Below are 19,382 nucleotides of genomic sequence, written 5' to 3'. Positions count from 1 at the left end.
TGTTACATTGTTTTATAATGTTGTATTTAAAACATATTTTCATAATGATAATTACCGAACAAGAGGCAAATTCACAGCATTATTTCACTATGTTTTTTATTATTTTAATTTCGTTATATGTATCGGCAATACCGATACCTTTATTACTTTGCCCTGTATTAAATGGAATCATTGATTATAGGGTTGTATGGTATAACCGTACTAATAAAGTACCTCGGTACTAATGAATTTGAAACGGTACTATACTGCTTCTGAAAAATACAGGTAGTCTTTATTTTCTGGACATTCAAGCGCGCCGTCGTCACGTTGTGACATTGCCAGTGGTAAAAATGCACCTCTGCCAACTTTTTTGCAATGTGTTGCTCCCAATAAATTCTAAGTTAATGATTATTTGCAAAAAATAAATAAGTCTCCCAGTTCGAATATTAAATATCTTGTCTTTGCAGTCTATTTAATTGAATATAAGTAGAAAATACATTTTAAATCATATTATTCTGTTTTTATTTACGATTTACACAACGTGCCAACTTCACTGGTATTACAATTATAAGTTTTAATTAATAAAAACAATTCAGTAATTTGACCATTTAGTGTCTATTTTTAAGTCTGTGTGGTTTAAAAAGAGTAAACCATCAATACAGTATTTGTTTTCCATTTTTTGTTGCAATCCTGTGCAAGGAACCCTTGAAACATTGATAATAAATTCATAAGATCACGAGTTGATTCAATGTCACTAAAAACAAAAATAAGAGCATAAATAAACACTGTAAAAAAAAAATATGTAAAAAAACAGTCATCTACTGGCAGCTATGGCTGCCAAACGAAAACCATACAATTAAAGTAAAACATTGTAAACCAAATAATGATCAAAAACATATTTACAGAAATTTTCATGAAACGTTTTGCGGAAAAATATCGTAATTTTACAAATGTTTACTAAATTATTTAGATCAACCACCTTCAATAAAGTGACAATGCAAACAGTTCTGCAGAAAAATACCTTTATTCTACAGAGTTTTTCCAAATTATTACGATCAAACACCTTTAATGAAGTGACAATGCTGGCAGTTCCACAAAGAAATACCATTATTTTACAGATTTTTTCTGAATTGTTAAGATCAACCACCTTTAATAAAGTGACGATGCAAACAGTTCTGCAGAAAAAATACCTACAGATTGTTAGTATGGACATAGACTTTTATATAACAAGCTACATATTTAATTAAATATAATTACTGTAATTTTACATGAAGTTGAAAGTAATTTAAGAAAACAGAAAATGCTATGTATAATTAATTTGGTATTTTTCTGTAAAAGAAATAGAAATATACATAGTTTGTCATTACTGGCATATTACTTAAAATTACAGGCGGGTTGTTTATTTACAGATAATGTCTTAAATTCTACAGTTGTATAAACTATTAAAAAAAAAAATAGAACAATTACAGTAGAAATTTAGAGTAAATTAACCATAAAAATGTGTTGTTTTTGTTACAGTGAAGCATTGCAACTTCAGCCGCGAAAGGAGGGAGGGACTGATTTACTATTGAGGGTCTTAGGGAAGATGGAGACCGTCTCAGCTGACGTTGGCTGAGAAGCAGAGACAATTAGGATTTAATTATGGGAACTCGACATGGAAAAACAACTTTGTGAAACCACTGGACAACCAATTACCTTTCTTGAACACACAAAGCAAATACCTATTACCTTCTCATAATTACAGGTATAATTAGTCAAAAGTACTTTCAAAATATTTACAAGCTATTGCAGACACAAATTAATTGCACAAACCAGCACTGTTGAACACACAGCCTTATGAATAGTAATTACTTGTTCCCTGAATTTCTAAAGCTGCATCTTACTGGCACTGGTCGGTTTACCATCTAGCGGAAAAGGTGAAAAGTTTGCAAGGCGAATGACGCTGATGCAGCCTTTTGATGAGGCCAATGTGAACATGCTTACGAAGGAGAGTCAATTAAAAATTGGATCACTATAAAAGGTAAATGCACACACGCTTGGACCAATTTCATGTCCATGCTGAACGCTACATCAACCTCCCACTTTACAGGCTGCAACCGGTGATCAATGGCTTGTTGAAGCCTCAGTCTATGCAATCTACAGAAGAGCAATATTCACATTTACCTTTCTGTTGGAAATAATTGAGCTCCGAAGTATGTAGATGACTCCTGCACCTACGTGCATGCACATCAAGACAAGAAACAATTACCTGCTTTTTTTTTTAACTGCTCTTTGATTACTTGCGCACCTGATTTTAACTCAACTCTGTGGCTTTAGAAAGTTTTTAATGGTTTCTGCTTTGTGACTTCCTGTACAAACCAAACTTTCCCTGCATGTGCTCTGTCCATTTGTGTTGTTTGTCTTGTTTCACTGTTTTATTTTGTTACACCAGTATAAATGTCTGATTTTTCGCAGCAGCTCTTTCAAAGGGCTGCAACAAAATAACATTGCATCACTTTGAGGCTATATGAATTTTTTATCAATATTTTAATCGTTCTTTGTAACCTTAAGTCCAAAAAGCCCCAAAATGTTGCGATTAATTAGGAAAACAAATATTGGTAACACGATAGTATGGGGAACACATATTCACCATTAATTAGTTGCTTATTAACATGCAAATTAGTAACATATTGGCTCTTAATTAGTCATTATTAAGTACATATTAATGCCTTATTCGATTATACAACCAGTAAGCCATTAACTAAGAGTCTTCCCTCAATAACCTCAGAATTATTGCTTATTAGTAACCCTAACCGTTATATGTTCCCCTAGTGTCAAAATAACTCTAAATTAAGTCTTTGTTACTTTAATAAGCAACTAATTAATGGTGAATATGTTCACCATACTAAAGTGTTACCCAAATATTGATGTTTCACTCTTTCTATTATAATAAAACCTAATTTACAAGTAGGAAGTAAAATCACATTCTTTACACTGCAAAAAGTCAGTGTTCAAACACAAGAAAAAGAAAATACAAAAATTAGGGGTATTTTATTTGAACTGACCAAAATTATCTGCCAATAGAACAAGAAAATGTGGCTTGTCAAGACTTTCCAAAATAAGTAAAATTAGCTAACCTCAATGAACCCAAAAATACCTCAAAATAAGTATTATTTTATATATTATTATTTCTACATGTAAAGCGACTTTGGGTACTTAGAAAAGCGCTATATAAATCCCAGTTATTATTATTATTATTATTATTCTCACTAATAACAACTGTACTACTATATGAGTATGTATTTTCTATTGTTTCATTGAAAATAAAACAGTAAAGTCCATTTGGCTGTCATCTGTTTTAATATGAGACACAATTGTGTCAAAGTCATGATTTTTTTTTACATGCTTGAAATAAGAAATGTTTACTTTAAAAAAGTAGTTTTATACTTGTGAGTGTTGATGACACAGTTTTGCAACAGTTGATATTCTAGTTTCAAGCATGTTTTACTCAATATAGGTCATAAATTCTCAGCAACAAGCTGTAATATCTTACTTAGATAATTTAGGACCAAAACACTTAAAACAAGTACAAATCTGCTTAGTGAGAAGAATTATCTTATCAGACAGAAAATAAGCAAATATCACCCTTATTTGAGATGTTTAATCTTACTTAGATTTCAGTTTTTGCAGAGTAAAGCAGAGGTTCTCAAATATTAACACTGAATTAGTGATTTTGTTCTTGATTTTAATCATTTTCAATAATTATACATAACCTACTTACAGTTTAAAACAGATCTGGGCGAATATTTTGACTCGGGGGCCACATTGAGAGAAAAAAATGTGTCTGGGGGGCCAAGGTGTATAAATGATATGTATACATTTAGCTGTAAAAATCTGCTGTACAGTATGTGTTGGGGTCCCTTTTTTTCAGGAACAATAATACCAAAAGTCACGATGTCCGATGGAGTTCTAAAAACGTTATGACAGACCACCTCGAAAAGACGGAATGGAATGTTACAGTTTTTTACTGCATGGGACACCCAAAATATGAATGAAAATAAAGAAAGTGGGACTTACAACATTAACTATGAACAATAAAACACTGAATATTAACAACATATGAACATCGCTCCTCTTTTACTTCTCAGACCAGCTCCTCGATAGACATCTTTTACAATCAATCAAAACACAACAAAAATGTAACAAACAAACATGGGTAATAAACACCTACAATATGATATATTATCACTTTTATGCAGACAAACTTGCTTCCGCATCTGTTTCTGACACATGCCGTTCAGGTTGGCTGCTCTGAAGACAAACCCCACCCACTCTGCTTTGTTCCTAGTCTGAGCTGCTGTGACATATATTACCGTAATAACTTGTATAACACCCAAAAGTGCAGATTGCAACCATTGAATTACTTTCTATAGTTCAAGACTTACAGATCATTTAAAAACAGCACTGCAAATCATAATGGCGGCTACAGTTTTGATATTAAAGGTCCAAAAAAATTATGTACAACGTTCGGCGGGCCGTAATGAATATCTTAATGGGCCCCATGTGGTCCGCGGGCCGTATTTTGCCCAGGTCTGGTTTAATAGGATAAATCTTGTCAAACATTGTTTACTCACAGATTATTATCAAGGTTTAGGTCAGGCTGATTACAAAAGTAAATACAATCTAATATACTGCAAACGAAGGGACTTATACAACTGAAGAAAAATACATTAAAAAACAACAAATAGTAATAAATATTATTCAAAATATCTTCATTAAATAGCACGTCAATAAAATTGAAGTGCAAATGAAAATATAGCTTCACCACTTTAGTCATAATTGTTGCGTTTAAAACTCAAAACTTCTTCTGTTTGTATTATATTGTCATTACTACCACAAGTGGTGAAAAAGTGTATTACATCTGAGTAGACCAGGGCCCATTCTTCCATTTTCTACCGCTTGCCGATGTTCAATAGGTCAATTTGTCCAATTATATAAAAAAAAAAAATCAACTTGATAACTTTGCCAACCTTGATAGTAATTTTAACAGTTGAAAAAGTACATTTAACAATACTGCGATAATAATGATAACCATGACAGACAAACAGATCATATTTTATTTTTATTAGTTGTTTGTTTTATTTAACTTGGATATTTAAAAGTGGACATTCCAATTATAGTGTTAAAATACACGATAAATGCAGGTTTATTGCATTTGAAAGGGTATACTTTCATTATTATAGTGTATTATCATTACATCAGTGGTTACTTTGGTCTCAAACTAATGTTCACAATAATATTGCACATCTGTAATTTGTAGGTCAATAGATCCATACTTGCCAACCCTCCCGGATTTTCCGGGAGACTCCCGAAATTCAGCACCTCTCCCGAAAACCTCCCGGGACAAATTTTGTCCCGAAAATCTCCCGAAATTCAGGCGGACTTGAGTGACGTGTCGACAGCCTGTTTTCACGTCAGCTTTCCCACAATATAAACAGCGTGCCTTCCCAATCCCGTTATAACTGTAGAATGATCGAGGGCAAGTTCTTGGTTTCTTATGTGGGTTTATTGTTAGGCAGTTTCATTAACGTCCTCCCAGCGCGGCAACAACACACAACAACAGTAGTCACGTTTTCGTCTACCGTAAAGCAGTTCGTCTGCCGTAAACAGCAATGTTGTTACACTCTTAAACAGGACAATACTGCCATCTACTGTGCATGCATATGTGACAATAACATCTACAGCTTTTAGAAAGTGCAGTGCACAACTGCGCACACAACAAGGAGATGAAGCAGAATGCATCATCAGAGAGGGTGTTCAGCATGGTTAGAAAAATAGTGACAGAGAATAGAACAAGGATGGACAATTCAACCCTTAACTCAACAATGAGTAGATGGGTGTTATGTGTGTGTAAACGTGTAAATAAATGAACACTGAATTTCAAGTGTTTCTCTTATTTATATATATATATATATATATATATATATATATATATATATATATATATATATAAATATATATATATATATAATAAAATAAATACATATATACATAATATATATATAGCTAGAATTCACTGAAAGTCAAGTATTTCTTATATATATATATATATATATATATATATATATATATATATATATATATATATATATGAAATACTTGGCTTGGTAAATTCTAGCTGTAAATTTACTCCTCCCCTCCTAACCACGCCCCCAACCACGCCCCGCACCAACCACGCTCCCCCCACCTCCCGAAATCGGAGGTCTCAAGGTTGGCAAGTATGAATATATCGCAAATTTTGTTATTGGCCCAGGCCTACAACTGAGAACCGCTGCAGCCCATACGGACCATAGCTAATAAACAAATATTTTTAGGCGACCCTCGAGGGGGAACTTGCAGCCCAACAAGGGACAATTGGGAAAGTTTGTGTCATGTTTGTCCTCAAACAAAAAACATACTAAAACAAAACAATTATACAATTATAGGACAAGGCATTTTTAAAAAAACATTAAAAATGGAAAAAGATGGCGGAAAAATAATTGTTTTGTTTTAGTATGTTTTTTGTTTGAGGACAAAAAATGACGCAAACCTTCCCAATTGTTAGAAAGCCCACTGTTTAACATGTTTGTGTCATGTTTGTCCTCAAACAAAAAACATACTAAAACAAAAAAATTATACAATAATAGGACAAGGCATTTTTAAAAAAAGATTAAAAATGGAAAAAGATGGCGGAAAAATAATTGTTTTGTTTTAGTATGTTTTTTGTTTGAGGACAAAAAATGACGCAAATCTTCCCATTTGTTAGAAAGCCCACTGTTTAACATGTTTGTGTGTATGCTTCACTGATGAGAGTATTTGGTGAACATACTTTTGTCCTACTAATTTCGGCGCTTCTTGAACTCACCTTAGTGTGTCTCATTTTGTCCACTAAATGTTTTATACTGTACGTGAATGCACAGAGGTGCACTTTGATGTTATTGACTTGTTGGAGTGCTAATCAGGCATATTTGGTCAGTGCATGACTGCAAGCTAATCAACGCTAACATGCTATTTAGGCTAGCTGTATGTACATATTGCAACATTATGACTCATTTGTAGGTATATTTGATCTCATTTAATATCCTTTACTTTAATCCTCTTTGTATGTAATTTAGTTTTGCATGTCTCATGACACATTATCTGTATGTAATATTGGCTGCATTTCAGATAGTTGTTTGTGTGCCATGTTGTTCCAGACCACAGCAAACATTACCTGAGTTGCCAAAGATTGTAATAAATATATTAAAAGAAGACAGCCTTAACTTGGACACACACATCTATACCTTGGGCCATTAAAAGCTAGTCATTTCCAGGAGTTATCTCACCTTCTGAGTAGCCTCTGATTTACTAATGGTTTCTAATGTTGTAAAAATGTGTAGAATAAATATTACATTTCAACATTTCTGTCAACGAAGATTTGCTTCAGCCTGTGACATATAGTCATTTTGATAGTAGGCTATTATACCTAATATAGACACTTACATCATGTGTTTCCTTCATTATAAGACTTATATACGGCTTTTCATTTTTTGCGGCTCCAGACAGATTTGTTTTTTGTATTTTTGGTCCAATATGGCTCTTTCAATGATTTGGGTTGCAGACCTCTGGTCTAAACCCATTGAGAAATTACCGTATGATAAAAACAAACACCACTAAAGGCTCCACAGTTTATTTTTTGTAGAGCACAATTTTAAAAATAGCCACTACTGCGATTACTGTGCAAAATAATGAACAATGAATAATCAATTCATGCAGTTGATTCTTTATTATTAAGATATGGTTTATTTATGTGCAACAAAAGGGCTCCATTAGACCTGCTTCCAACTACATGTTTAATATGTAATGTCCTGAAACATTAAAGTACATTATATTTTCAACACAGAGGCTCAGATAGTCACATGTATCACATTAAGTGATAGTATATACAATGTGGTTTTAAAAATGTACAAATAACCATTGGGCTTTAGCGTCCATCTCAATGCATAATTTATAAACTGTGCAGTGGTGATGAGACTGTAATGTTTAACTTTGATTACATGTTTGGACAATCTCTTGCAATTAGTGAATAACACAGGCAAAAATATTAACTATAACATTCAAAATGTGTCTAAAAAGGACCCAATTTGAGGGTTAAAGCAAAATGTGTTGGCATATAGTGTGGGGCAAGAGTGCATAATCATTACTCTGATGAATAAGCTAATTCACCTCCATGTTTTGGCATTCCCAGTGAGCATTAATCATATTACAAAACAATGCAAATAACATTGTGACTTTATTGCGTTGAACAGTGATACAGTGTTGAAATATGTACACTGGCTTGCTTCCCAGTTGGTCCAATTTATGGTAATGTGGATGGGAGCCATCTTGGGATTATTAAAATCAAACACTTTTCTTTCAAAATTCTATTTTAGAAATAGGGATCTTTCTGTGTGGAGTTTGCATGTTCTACCCGTGACTGCGTGGGTTCTGACGGAGGCAGATATCTACATATATCCATATTTAAGAGTTACTTCTTTATTCATAGTCTTATTAGAAAACAGCTAGTGTTTTTCCATTTGTTTTCTTTCTGGTTGTCCGCAAGTCCACTGTGAGTTACCTTGACTTTAGGAATGTGAAGAGGACAGATACTCCTTTCCTTATCTGTTCCTGTGTCCAGCTGAGGAAGACAATGGGCATGTGTTCGGGCTGGAGGGAGGGTCAACGAGGATGGGAGCAAGAGACACTTTATAGATGAGAAGGTTTCCGTATTTTAGATTAGATCATTTTAGCTGTGCTAGGGAACGTTTGCTGTACTGGATTGGTCTCACGTTTATTTTCAAAGCTTTGAAAATAAATCACAAAATACCCATTCTGTCTGGTGGTCAAATTGAACTCAGCTTATGTGTCATCAAAAGAACTTGGGAGTGACCAGCAACTTAAATTCCCTGGGAGGAACATCTGGTCCAAACGCAACAGTTCCCTCCGGGTACTCCGGCTTCCTCCCACCTCCAAAGACATGCACCTGGGGATAGGTTGATTGGCGACACTAAATTGGCCCTAGTGTGTGAATGTGAGTGTGAATGTTGTCTGTCTATCTGTGTTGGCCCTGCGATGAGGTGGCGACTTGTCCAGGGTGTACACCGCCTTCCGCCCGATTGTACCTGAGATAGGCTCCAGAAACCCCCCGCGACCCTGAAAGGGATAAGCGGTAGAAAATGGATGGATGGATATTTTAGATATAATCGTTCAATGCAATACAATGGTGAGAGAGGTAGGGCAGGTGAAGATGGATCATTTAAACTTTGGACAACTCCATCACTGTTAGCGCACTTTTGCTAACCTTTATTTACAAATTAGAATGTTTTTTTTTTTTAAAAGACATATGTATACTTGTTTTACATAAGGATTGGGAATGATAGACAAAATAAAAATAAAAAAAGGTCCCAGAGTTCTTCTAAAGATGAATTACTACAAACCCCATTTCCACATGGGAAATTGTGTTAGATGTAAATATAAACGGAATAAAATGATTTGCAAATCCTTTTCAACCCATATTCAATTGAATGCACTACAAAGACAAGATATTTGATGTTCAAACTCATAAACCTTTTTTTTTTTTTGCAAATAATAATTAACTTAGAATTTCATGGCTGCACCATGTGCCAAAGTAGTTGGGAATTGGTGTGTTCACCACTGTGTTATACGGCCTTTCCTTTTAACAACCCTCAGTAAACGTTTGGGAACTGAGGAGACACATTTTTTAAGCTTCGCAGGTGGAATTCTTTCCCATTCTTGCTTGATGTACAGCTTAAGTTGTTCAACAGTCTGGGGGTCTCCGTTGTGGTATTTTAGGCTTCATAATGCGCCACACATTTCTGTGTGGCACAGGTCTGGACTACAGGCAGGCCAGTCTAGTACCCGCACTCTTTTACTATAAAGCCACGTTGATGTAACACATGGCTTGGCATTGTCTTGCTGAAATAAGCAGGGGCGTCCATGGTAACCTTGCTTGGATGGCAACATATGTTGCTCCAAAACCTGTATGTACCGTTCAGCATTAATGGCGCCTTCACAGATGTGTAAGTTACCCATGTCTTGGACACTAATACACCCCTATACCATCACAGCTACTGGCTTTTAAACTGTGCGCCTATAACAATCCGGATGGTTCTTTTCCTCTTTGGTCCGGAGGACACGCCGTCCACAGTTTCCAAAAGCAATTTGAAATGTGGACTCGTCAGACCACAGAACACTTTTCCACTTTGTATCAGTCCATCTTAGATGAGCTCAGGCCCAGCGAAGCCGACGGCGTTTCTGGGTGTTGTTGATAAACGGTGTTCACTTTGCATAGGAGAGTTTTAACTTGCACTTACAGATGTAGCGACCAACTGTAGTTACTGACAGTGGGTTTCTGAAGTGTTCCTGAGCCCATGTGGTGATATCCTTTACACACTGATGTCGCTTGTTGATGCAGTACAGCCTGAGGGATCGAAGGTCACGAGTTTAGCTGCTTACGTGCAGTGATTTCTCCAGATTCTCTGAACCCTTTGATGATATTACGGACCGTAGATGGTGAAATCCCTAAATTCCTTGCAATGGCTGGTTGAGAAAGGTTTTTCTTAAACTGTTCAACAATTTGCTCACGCATTTGTTGACAAAGTGGTGACTCTCGCCCCATCCTTGTTTGAGAATGACTGAGCATTTCATGGAATCTACCCAATCATGGCACCCACCTGTTCCCAATTTGCCTGTTCACCTGTGGGATGTTCCAAATAAGTGTTTGATGAGAATTCCTCAACTTTATCAGTATTTATTGCCACCTTTCCCAACTTTTTTGTCACGTGTTGCTGGCATCAAATTCTAAAGTTAATGATTATTTGCACAAAAAAAAATGTTTATCAGTTTGAGCATCAAATATTTTGTCTTTGTAGTGCATTCAATTGAATATGGGTTGAAAAGGATTTGCAAATCATTGTATTCCGTTTATATTCACATCTAACACAAATTCCCAACTCATATGGAAACGGGGTTTGTAGTAAATGTCCTGGTGTACCAAAAGGTCAGAAATGTGCCCAGAGTACGCATCTTGCAATTTTGGGTACATTTTTAATTTTAGCAATTGGAACTTACCCGAATATTTACGGTAAAATCAAGGGTTATGCATACCTCCTCATATTTCCTGTTGATTGCGCACTGATGCCACCTAGATGTAGGTTTGTGCATTGTTCAAGCATTTTCAAAAGTTGCTAAGACAGGAAGTCTTCCCTTACGACAATAATCAATACTTGACAAAAACTATTTAAGGTTGAAGAACATGACCTAATTTACCAGTAATTTTTGACCTTATCTTCCAGGCCAACTTTTGTCAGACATGACTCAAGTATAAGAAGCACATTTTACATCTCAGTCTTCCTTTTATCCTGAGTGAAGGGAATCTGTGTATTGCTCAAGTCGATTCAAGGAAGCCATCACGCAAAGGTCGGACGTGGAGTCTGTTCTCTAATTAAGATTCCAAAAGATCATGGATCAAGAGCGACACACTAATTACATTTTTGGTTGTAATGTAAGGTCAGGTGGTCGGGCTCTCAACTAATTATTTGTCAGAAGATGTAGAAAAGCACAGTTCGTTTCAAAAATACAAGGCTATTTCATACCAGAGTAATACTTAAAAACTGAATGCTCCGGGAAAGCATTTCTTACAAAACCCCTCATCAAAACGTTTTTTTTTTATTCTTCCAACTTGTATCGGGGATTAAAAAACCTCATTTCTTTTTTTCTCTTGCGGTGACTGAAAATCGACCCGGATAAAAGTGTCAAGCAAATGCCAAAATGCAATTTTAATGTGTTCTTTCTTCTTCCCAAGAAGGAAAAAAAAACAGCAAAAATGGGAAATGACACATCCAGAATATCATCATTGGTTTTCATTTGACTATTCTTGTGTTGTTAGTAAATGAAGTTGATCCAAATGGCACCTGACTATGTGATGATTGGACTTTAATCAGTGTCATCAATCAGCCAACTCAATCATTCAATTCAACCTCGGCTCCTTTGGATGATTAATGTGGAATGATGGCGATCACTAATGTTGGCTCCATGGAAGCCAGGCTATGGTTTCGTGGTCCGAGAATTCATGGAGTTGAAAAAAAAAGACACACTAAGTGGCACTTTTAGTTGCCAAGTTCTTAGATTTGGCCAAATGAGTCGCCTACCTCCACAAGAGCTCTGTGCTCTTCTGCATACTTGCCAACCCTCCGGAATTTTCCGGGAGACTCACTCACGCCTCTCCCAAAAATCTCCCGGGACGACCATTCTCCCGAATTTCTTCCGATTTCCAGCCGGACTTAAGGCACGCCCCCTCCAGGTCCGTGCGGACCTGAGTGAGGACAGCCTGTCGTCACGTACGCTTGGCCAACCAAAAAGTAACCACAGAACACTATTGTTCTGTGGCTACTTTTTGGTTGGCCAACGGTTTACGTTGTATTGCGCACCCTGACGGCAAGTGTGGGAGTCGGTTCTGAAGTATGAAGTAAAGAGACTTAACTTCATCACCTCGCCTGGTTATTGACTCCAACCCAGAATACTACACTCATACCTACGCTCCTTCAAAGTCTGTGCTACTGGCTGCAAAGCATTGCACTTTCAAATACAACAATGAGTAGAGAGGAGGGTTATGTGTGTGTATATGTGTAAATAAATGAACGCTGAAATTCAAGTATTTATTTTATTTATATGTATATATATATATATATATATATATATATATATATTAGGGCTGCAACAACTAATTGATTAAAATCGATTATAAAAATAGTTTGCGATTAATTGAGTCATCGATTCGTTGGATCTATGCTATGCGCATGCGCAGAGGCTACGTTTTTTTTTTTTTTTTTTTTTTTAACCTTTATTTATAAACTGCAACATCTACAAACAGCTGAGAAACAATAATCAAAATATTAGGGGTAAAACGGTATGTGTATTTGTATCGAACCGTTTCGGTACGGGGGTTTCATTTCGGTGCGGAAGTGTACCGAACGAGTTTCCACACGGACATATTAAGTAGCGTACTGCATGTTGTGTAAACAATACTCAAAATGTCGGACATTTGAGGAATTTAAGAAACACCGCCCTGACAGCTCCGCAAAAGAAGACATGTCCGGTGAAAAGAGGACGTATGATCAGTCCATCCTAGCCCGTTAGCTGCTAGCATGCTAGCAAAAGAGAACTAGCAGCGATCGGTTTCACCGGACGTGAAGCGGATCGCTGCTAGCATGCTAGCAGCTAACGGGCTAGATCCTGACCATACGTCCTCTTTTCACCGGACATGTCCTCCTTTGCGGGGCTGTCGGGCGGTGTTTCTTAAATGCCTCAAATGTCCGGCATTTTGAGTTAGGGTTGCGTGTATTTTCAATATACGTTCAGGGTTAAGAAGGTTAAAAACAAAACAAATTGTGCGTGCAGCAGCATTCGTGAGGGAAGGGGAGAGACAGAGAGAGCGAGAGAGTTGTGTTAAACGTGCCTGCGTCGTCAGGCTCTGCTTTTTATCGATACATTTATCAGATTTTATTTTTTATTATCTATAGCAGGGGTGTCAAAAGTGTGCATTTTTGTAACATTTTCATTGTTTTATTTGGCAAGTTGAAAGAACATGGCGCCAGTATGCATTTTTTTCCCCAATAAAATACTGGAAAGGTTTGAAATGTAGTTTGTCTCTTTTATCCGATTATTAATCGATTAATCGAAATAATAATCGACAGATTAATCGATTATCAAATTAATCGTTAGTTGCAGCCCTAATATATATATATATATATATATATATATATATATATATATATATATATATATATATATATATATATATATAATAAAATACATATATATATATAGCTAGAATTCACAGAAAGTCAAGTATTTATTTTATTTATATATATATATATATATATATACTTGAATTTCAGTGAATTCTAGCTATAAATATACTCCGACCCTCTTAACCCCGCCCCCCGACCCCGCCCCCCTTAACCCCGCCCATCCGACCCCGCCCACCTCAGCCTGCCGTTCCCTTTAACTTGGACACAAACATCTATACCTTTGGCCATTCTAAGACAGTCATTTCAAGAGTTATCTCACCCTCTGATAAGTTTTACTAATGTTTCCCAATGTTATAAAAATGTGTAGAATAAATATTATTATTATTATTATTATTATTAAGCAACATCATGCGCCAAAGAAGGCAATCTCATTCATCAAAGCTGGAGAGACACCTTGTGCACATCCAAAGACAATAACCGGACTCCTTCACACAGCCAATGATTGGCAGCTACACGTTGACCTGGGAAAACAACTGAGGTTCCCCCAGCACATTGTAAAAACATCTCTACGGCCAGACATGATCATCATCTCAGAAGCTTCAAAACACCTCATCATGCTGGAACTAACAGTGCCTTGGGAGGAGCGGATTGAGGAAGCCAACGAAAGGAAACGTGCCAAGTATTAGGAGCTGGTGGAGGACTGCAGGGGCAGGGGCTGGAGGACTTTCTATGAGCCAATAGAAGTTGGCTGCCGTGGCTTTGCAGGACGCTCCCTCTGCAGAGTTTTTGGCCGATTGGGAGTCACGGGCGGCCAAAAGGAGGGCCATTCAATCCGTAAGTGACGCGGCAGAGAAAGCCACGAGGTGGTTGTGGCTGAAAAGGGCAGATCCGTGGGTTGCAACTGGGACACAAGCAGGGACTTGATCACCCCGGCTGGGTCGTCTGGACGAGGGTGTCTGATGTTGCGAGACCCGAAACACCCGATGAATCCAGGATACATCACTGATGTCCCAGTGCATCCAGGAGATGTATCTTTCAAGTACATTTCAACGTTTCTGTCAACGAAGATTAGTGTCAACCAGCAACACAGACATTTTGACAGTAGGCTAATGTAGATAATTAGCCACTTAGCCGTTGTTTGTGTACCATGTTGTTCCAGACCACAGCAAAACGTTACCCAGCTTACAAAGATTGTAATAATGTCAAGACTTGGTCCTTAGGTTTTGTTTTTCCGGAAGGCAACGGAAAGTTGGCTCGGGCGAGACGGGAATGTGAGTACATGATTTATTAAACACTATCAAAAAAGAACAAACAAAAGGCGCACACAAGGGCGGAGGTAAAAAACTTGGCTAATGAAAACAAAAGACTTGCACAAAGGCAAAAGACTATGAACAAAAAACAAAAACTTACTTGGCATGGAACTGTGAACATGGCATGAAGAAGAATGATCATAAAGAGTGATGTTGCCAGAAAGACAGCCTGGCAACTCCAAGCTTAAATAATAGTGACATGATTAGTGAAAACAGGTGCGTGACTCAAAACGTGAAACAGGTGCGTGACGTGACAGGTGAAAACTAATGGTTGCTATGGTGACAAAACAAGAGAGTGAAACCAGGAACTAAAAAGCGTCCAAAAAACAAACAGCACAAGGCCAAACAAAAACATGATCAACACAGACATGACAAATAAATCTATTAAAAGAAGAAAGCCTGCCATTTCCTTTAACTTGGACACACACATCTATACCTTTGGCCATTTTAATTCAGTAATTTCCAGGAGTTATCCATCCCTTTGAGAAGCCTCCGTTTAACTAATGTTTTCCAATGTTGTAAAAATGTGTAGAATAAATATTACATTACTAATTTTACGGGTGAGCTCAGTGTTTAGCATTTGCACTCACCTTTTGCTTGGGTGACTGATGTGTTTGCATGCAAACCACGTATCCCAACTGTGCAAAAAAACAAAACAACAATTACACAGAACGTGCTTGTTGTGCAGTACGATACCATGTCTTTATTCCTCAAGACATTTGGCTCAGCGGGTTCAGCCTGCTAGAGTATCTGCAATTGGCAGTACTGTTGCGCACAGTCAGGAACAAAAACAAGGCAGCAAAGCACCGCCAGATGGCTAAATTCACAATTCGGAGTGTGTGGCGGCAGGCTGACATGGTGGGTGGTAGCAATACCCATTAAAAGGCCATGTGAAGCTGATCAGCTGGGTCCCATTTTAGAGCCACGGACGCCGCTGCAGTACTTCTGGAAGCGGACGCGGGGGAGTGGAGGCAACATGGCGATTTACCTGCTTGCCATTGCACCTCATTAAGTTGCAGAAATGTACCCACATACTGGCCACGTTTTGCAGATGAGCGGCAGCAAGCAAGATTTAAGTCTGTTTTCGCTTTCTCTTTGTCAACAACAGTGTGACACCTTTTCTGTGTGTGTGCGTGTGTGTGTGTGTCACGACACATTTAAACGCCGATCACAGTCACACAAGCCGACTTGTGTCTTTTTCCTTCCTGGCTGCCAAATCCTATCGAGTATTATGAGCTTGCGCGCGCGACTGAAGGGCGAATTTACCTCACGTCACTCCTTGCCACTCACTTTTATTAAAAAGGTATCAGTTGCTGTCGTGCGAAAGGTGCCGTATGAGGCTTGAAAATAGCTCGGGTGATTGTTTTATGTGCACGGAAAAGGTGAGAGGATGTGTTCTTTAAATTGGATGAATTTATATTTTGAGAAAAGCTTTAGAGTGAAGTAGTGTAAAAAAAAAAAAAAAATGCCTCATGACTTGAATAACAAGACATTCGCTTTACTTATTCTTCTCACTTCAAAGGGCCTGGATTTTGTATTTTTTTTTAAAAGACCACACTCTTGATCCATCTTTAGAATTGTGTCTACAATGGTAATGCGTTGTGTAATTCGTAGATAAAAACATATACAATGATTTGCAAATCCTTTACAGCTTATATTTAATTGAAAACACTGCAAAGACAAGTTATTTAATGTTCGAACTGAGAAACTTATTTTTTTTTTGCAAATAAGCATTAACTTAGAATTTTATGGCGTCAACACACTGCAAAAAAGTTGGCACAGGGGCATTTTTACAACTGTGTTACCTGGCCTTTCCTTTTAAAAACACTCAGTAAACGTTTGGGAACGGAGGAGACCAATTTTTGAAGCTTTTCAGGTGGAATTATTTCCTTTTCTTGCTTGATGTACAGCTTAAGTTGTTCAACAACTCTACGTTGTGGTATTTGACGCTTCATATTGTGCCACACATTTTCAATGGGAGACATGTCTGGACTACAGGCAGGCCAGTCTAGTACCCGCACTCTTTTATTATGAAGCCACGCTGTTGTAACACATGCAGAATGTGGCTTGGCATTGTCTTTCTGAAATAAGCAGGGGCGTCCATGAAAAAGACGATGCTTGGATGGCAACATATGTTGCTCCAAAACCTGTATGTACCTTTCAGCATTAATGGTGCCTTCACAGATGTGTAAGTTACCCAGGCCTTAGGCACTAATACACCCCCATACCATCACAAATGCTGGCTTTTGAACTTTGCACCAATAACAGTTCAGATGGTTCTTTTTCTCTTTGGTCCGGAGGGAACGACAGTTATCCACAGTTTCCAAAAGCAATTTGAAATGTGGACTCGTCAGACCACAGAAAACTTTTCCACTTTTCATCAGTCCATCTTAGATTAGCTCGGGCCCAGTGAAGCCGGCTGCGTTTCTGGGTGTTGTTGATAAATAGCTTTCGCTTTGCATAGTAGAGTTTTAACTTGCACTTACAGATGTAGCAACAAACTGTAGTTACTGACAGTGGTTTTCTGAAGTGTTCCTGAGCCCATGTGGTGATATCCTTGACGAACTGGTGTCGCTTTTTGATGCAGTACCGCCTGAGGCATCGAAGGTCACGGGCCTTACCGTTTACGTGCAGTGGTTTCTTCAGATTCTCTGAAACTTTTGATGATATTACGGACAGTAGATGGTGAAATCCCTAAATTATTTTCAATAGCTCGTTGGGAAATGTTGTGCTTAAACTGTTGGACAATTTGCTCACGCATTTCTTCACAAAGTGGTGACCCTCGCCCCATCCTTGTTTGTGAATGACTGAACATTTCATGGAAGCTGCTTTTATACCCAATCATGGCACCCACCTGTTCCCAATTTGCCTGTTCACCTGTGGGATGTTCCAAATAAGTGTTTGATGAGCATTCCTCAACTTCCTCAGTCTTTTTTGCCACTTGCGTCAGCTTTTTTGAAACATGTTGAAGGCATCAAATGAGCTAATATTTGAAAAAAATAACAAAGTTTACCAGTTCGGACGTTATGTATCTTGTCTTTGCAGTCTATTCAATTGAATATAAGTTGAAAAAGATTTGCAAATCATCGTATTCTGTTTTTATTAACGATTTACACAACGTGACAACGTCACTGGTTTTGGGTTTTGTATAATAACCCAATGCGGTGCTCTATGCCAAAATGTTACAGATTAAATCTAATAACATATTTTTTACTATTGTCTTCAGTTTGTTAGAAAACATGTCACCCAATTTCCATGTGGAACAAGATAAACATAAATACTCCCCAAATCGGAACGATAATATAAAAACCCTAACCTCAACATAAAAAATAATGTAAAAAAGTACATAATACACAATCAACATCAAATATTTTAAATAACCATCCAGTTTGTACACAAAACCTCTATTGTCATCAAAAGGTCAAGGTTGACCCGGAGCATAAACACTATGCAGTTGTTTACGGCCACAACCAATAAGGGGGCCACATGATTATGGCCCTTGGCTTTTTTTCCCCTTTCATTTAAATCCGTTAGTTATAAAAGAGACAACGTCATGAACGTTAACATAACATACATTTTTCTGTTCAACAGTAAGGAATCAAAATGTGAATGTGTCGAACAAAAGGTAAACATATGACACATTTATTTGTGGCAGCACGGACAAAATTATTGTGGAGAGGGGCGTGGTTCGCGCGTTCCCTGCGGGCGGGGTGTGTGCGGAGGCCGGCCATGAAGCAGCAGACAGGTGAGTGGATGACTCAGCTGGAACGAGTTATCTAATCACCTGTTCCTTTATTAAGCAGCGTCGGAGACCATGAGGGCAGAGGGGACCTGGAAAGCAGCTGAAAAGCCACGGAAGAGTGCTGAAAAGCCGAAAAGAGAGACATTGTGAGGAGGAGGAGAGCTGAAAAGCCGACAGAGACTTGTGTGAGAATTTAATTAAAAGAATTGTAAAACGCCGACCCAAAGTGTTGTGCCCTTTCCTGTGGTCCCAGAAGAACCCGAGACAGAGACGTCTTCACAGTGGCGCCCAACAAGACGGACCACAGAAAATGTCGACAACATCCCCGCTGGAGGCGCTGGGCCAAGTGCTGGCCGAGGTGTCAACGGCAAGCCGGCAGCAGACACAGGTGCTGCAGGCATTAATGGACAGAGCAGAGGCGGCGGGAGGAATGTCCGCCATGAAACGCATGGTGGAGGGGGAGGACCCCCAGACATTCCTCGATGTCTTTGAGGCCACGGCGACATCGTGCAGGTGGCCAGAAGAGGAATGGGGCGCGAAGCT

This window comes from Nerophis lumbriciformis, linkage group LG23, assembly GCF_033978685.3.
Source record: "Nerophis lumbriciformis linkage group LG23, RoL_Nlum_v2.1, whole genome shotgun sequence".
Taxonomy (NCBI): domain Eukaryota; kingdom Metazoa; phylum Chordata; class Actinopteri; order Syngnathiformes; family Syngnathidae; genus Nerophis; species Nerophis lumbriciformis.
Note: the sequence above shows the minus strand (reverse complement) of the source record.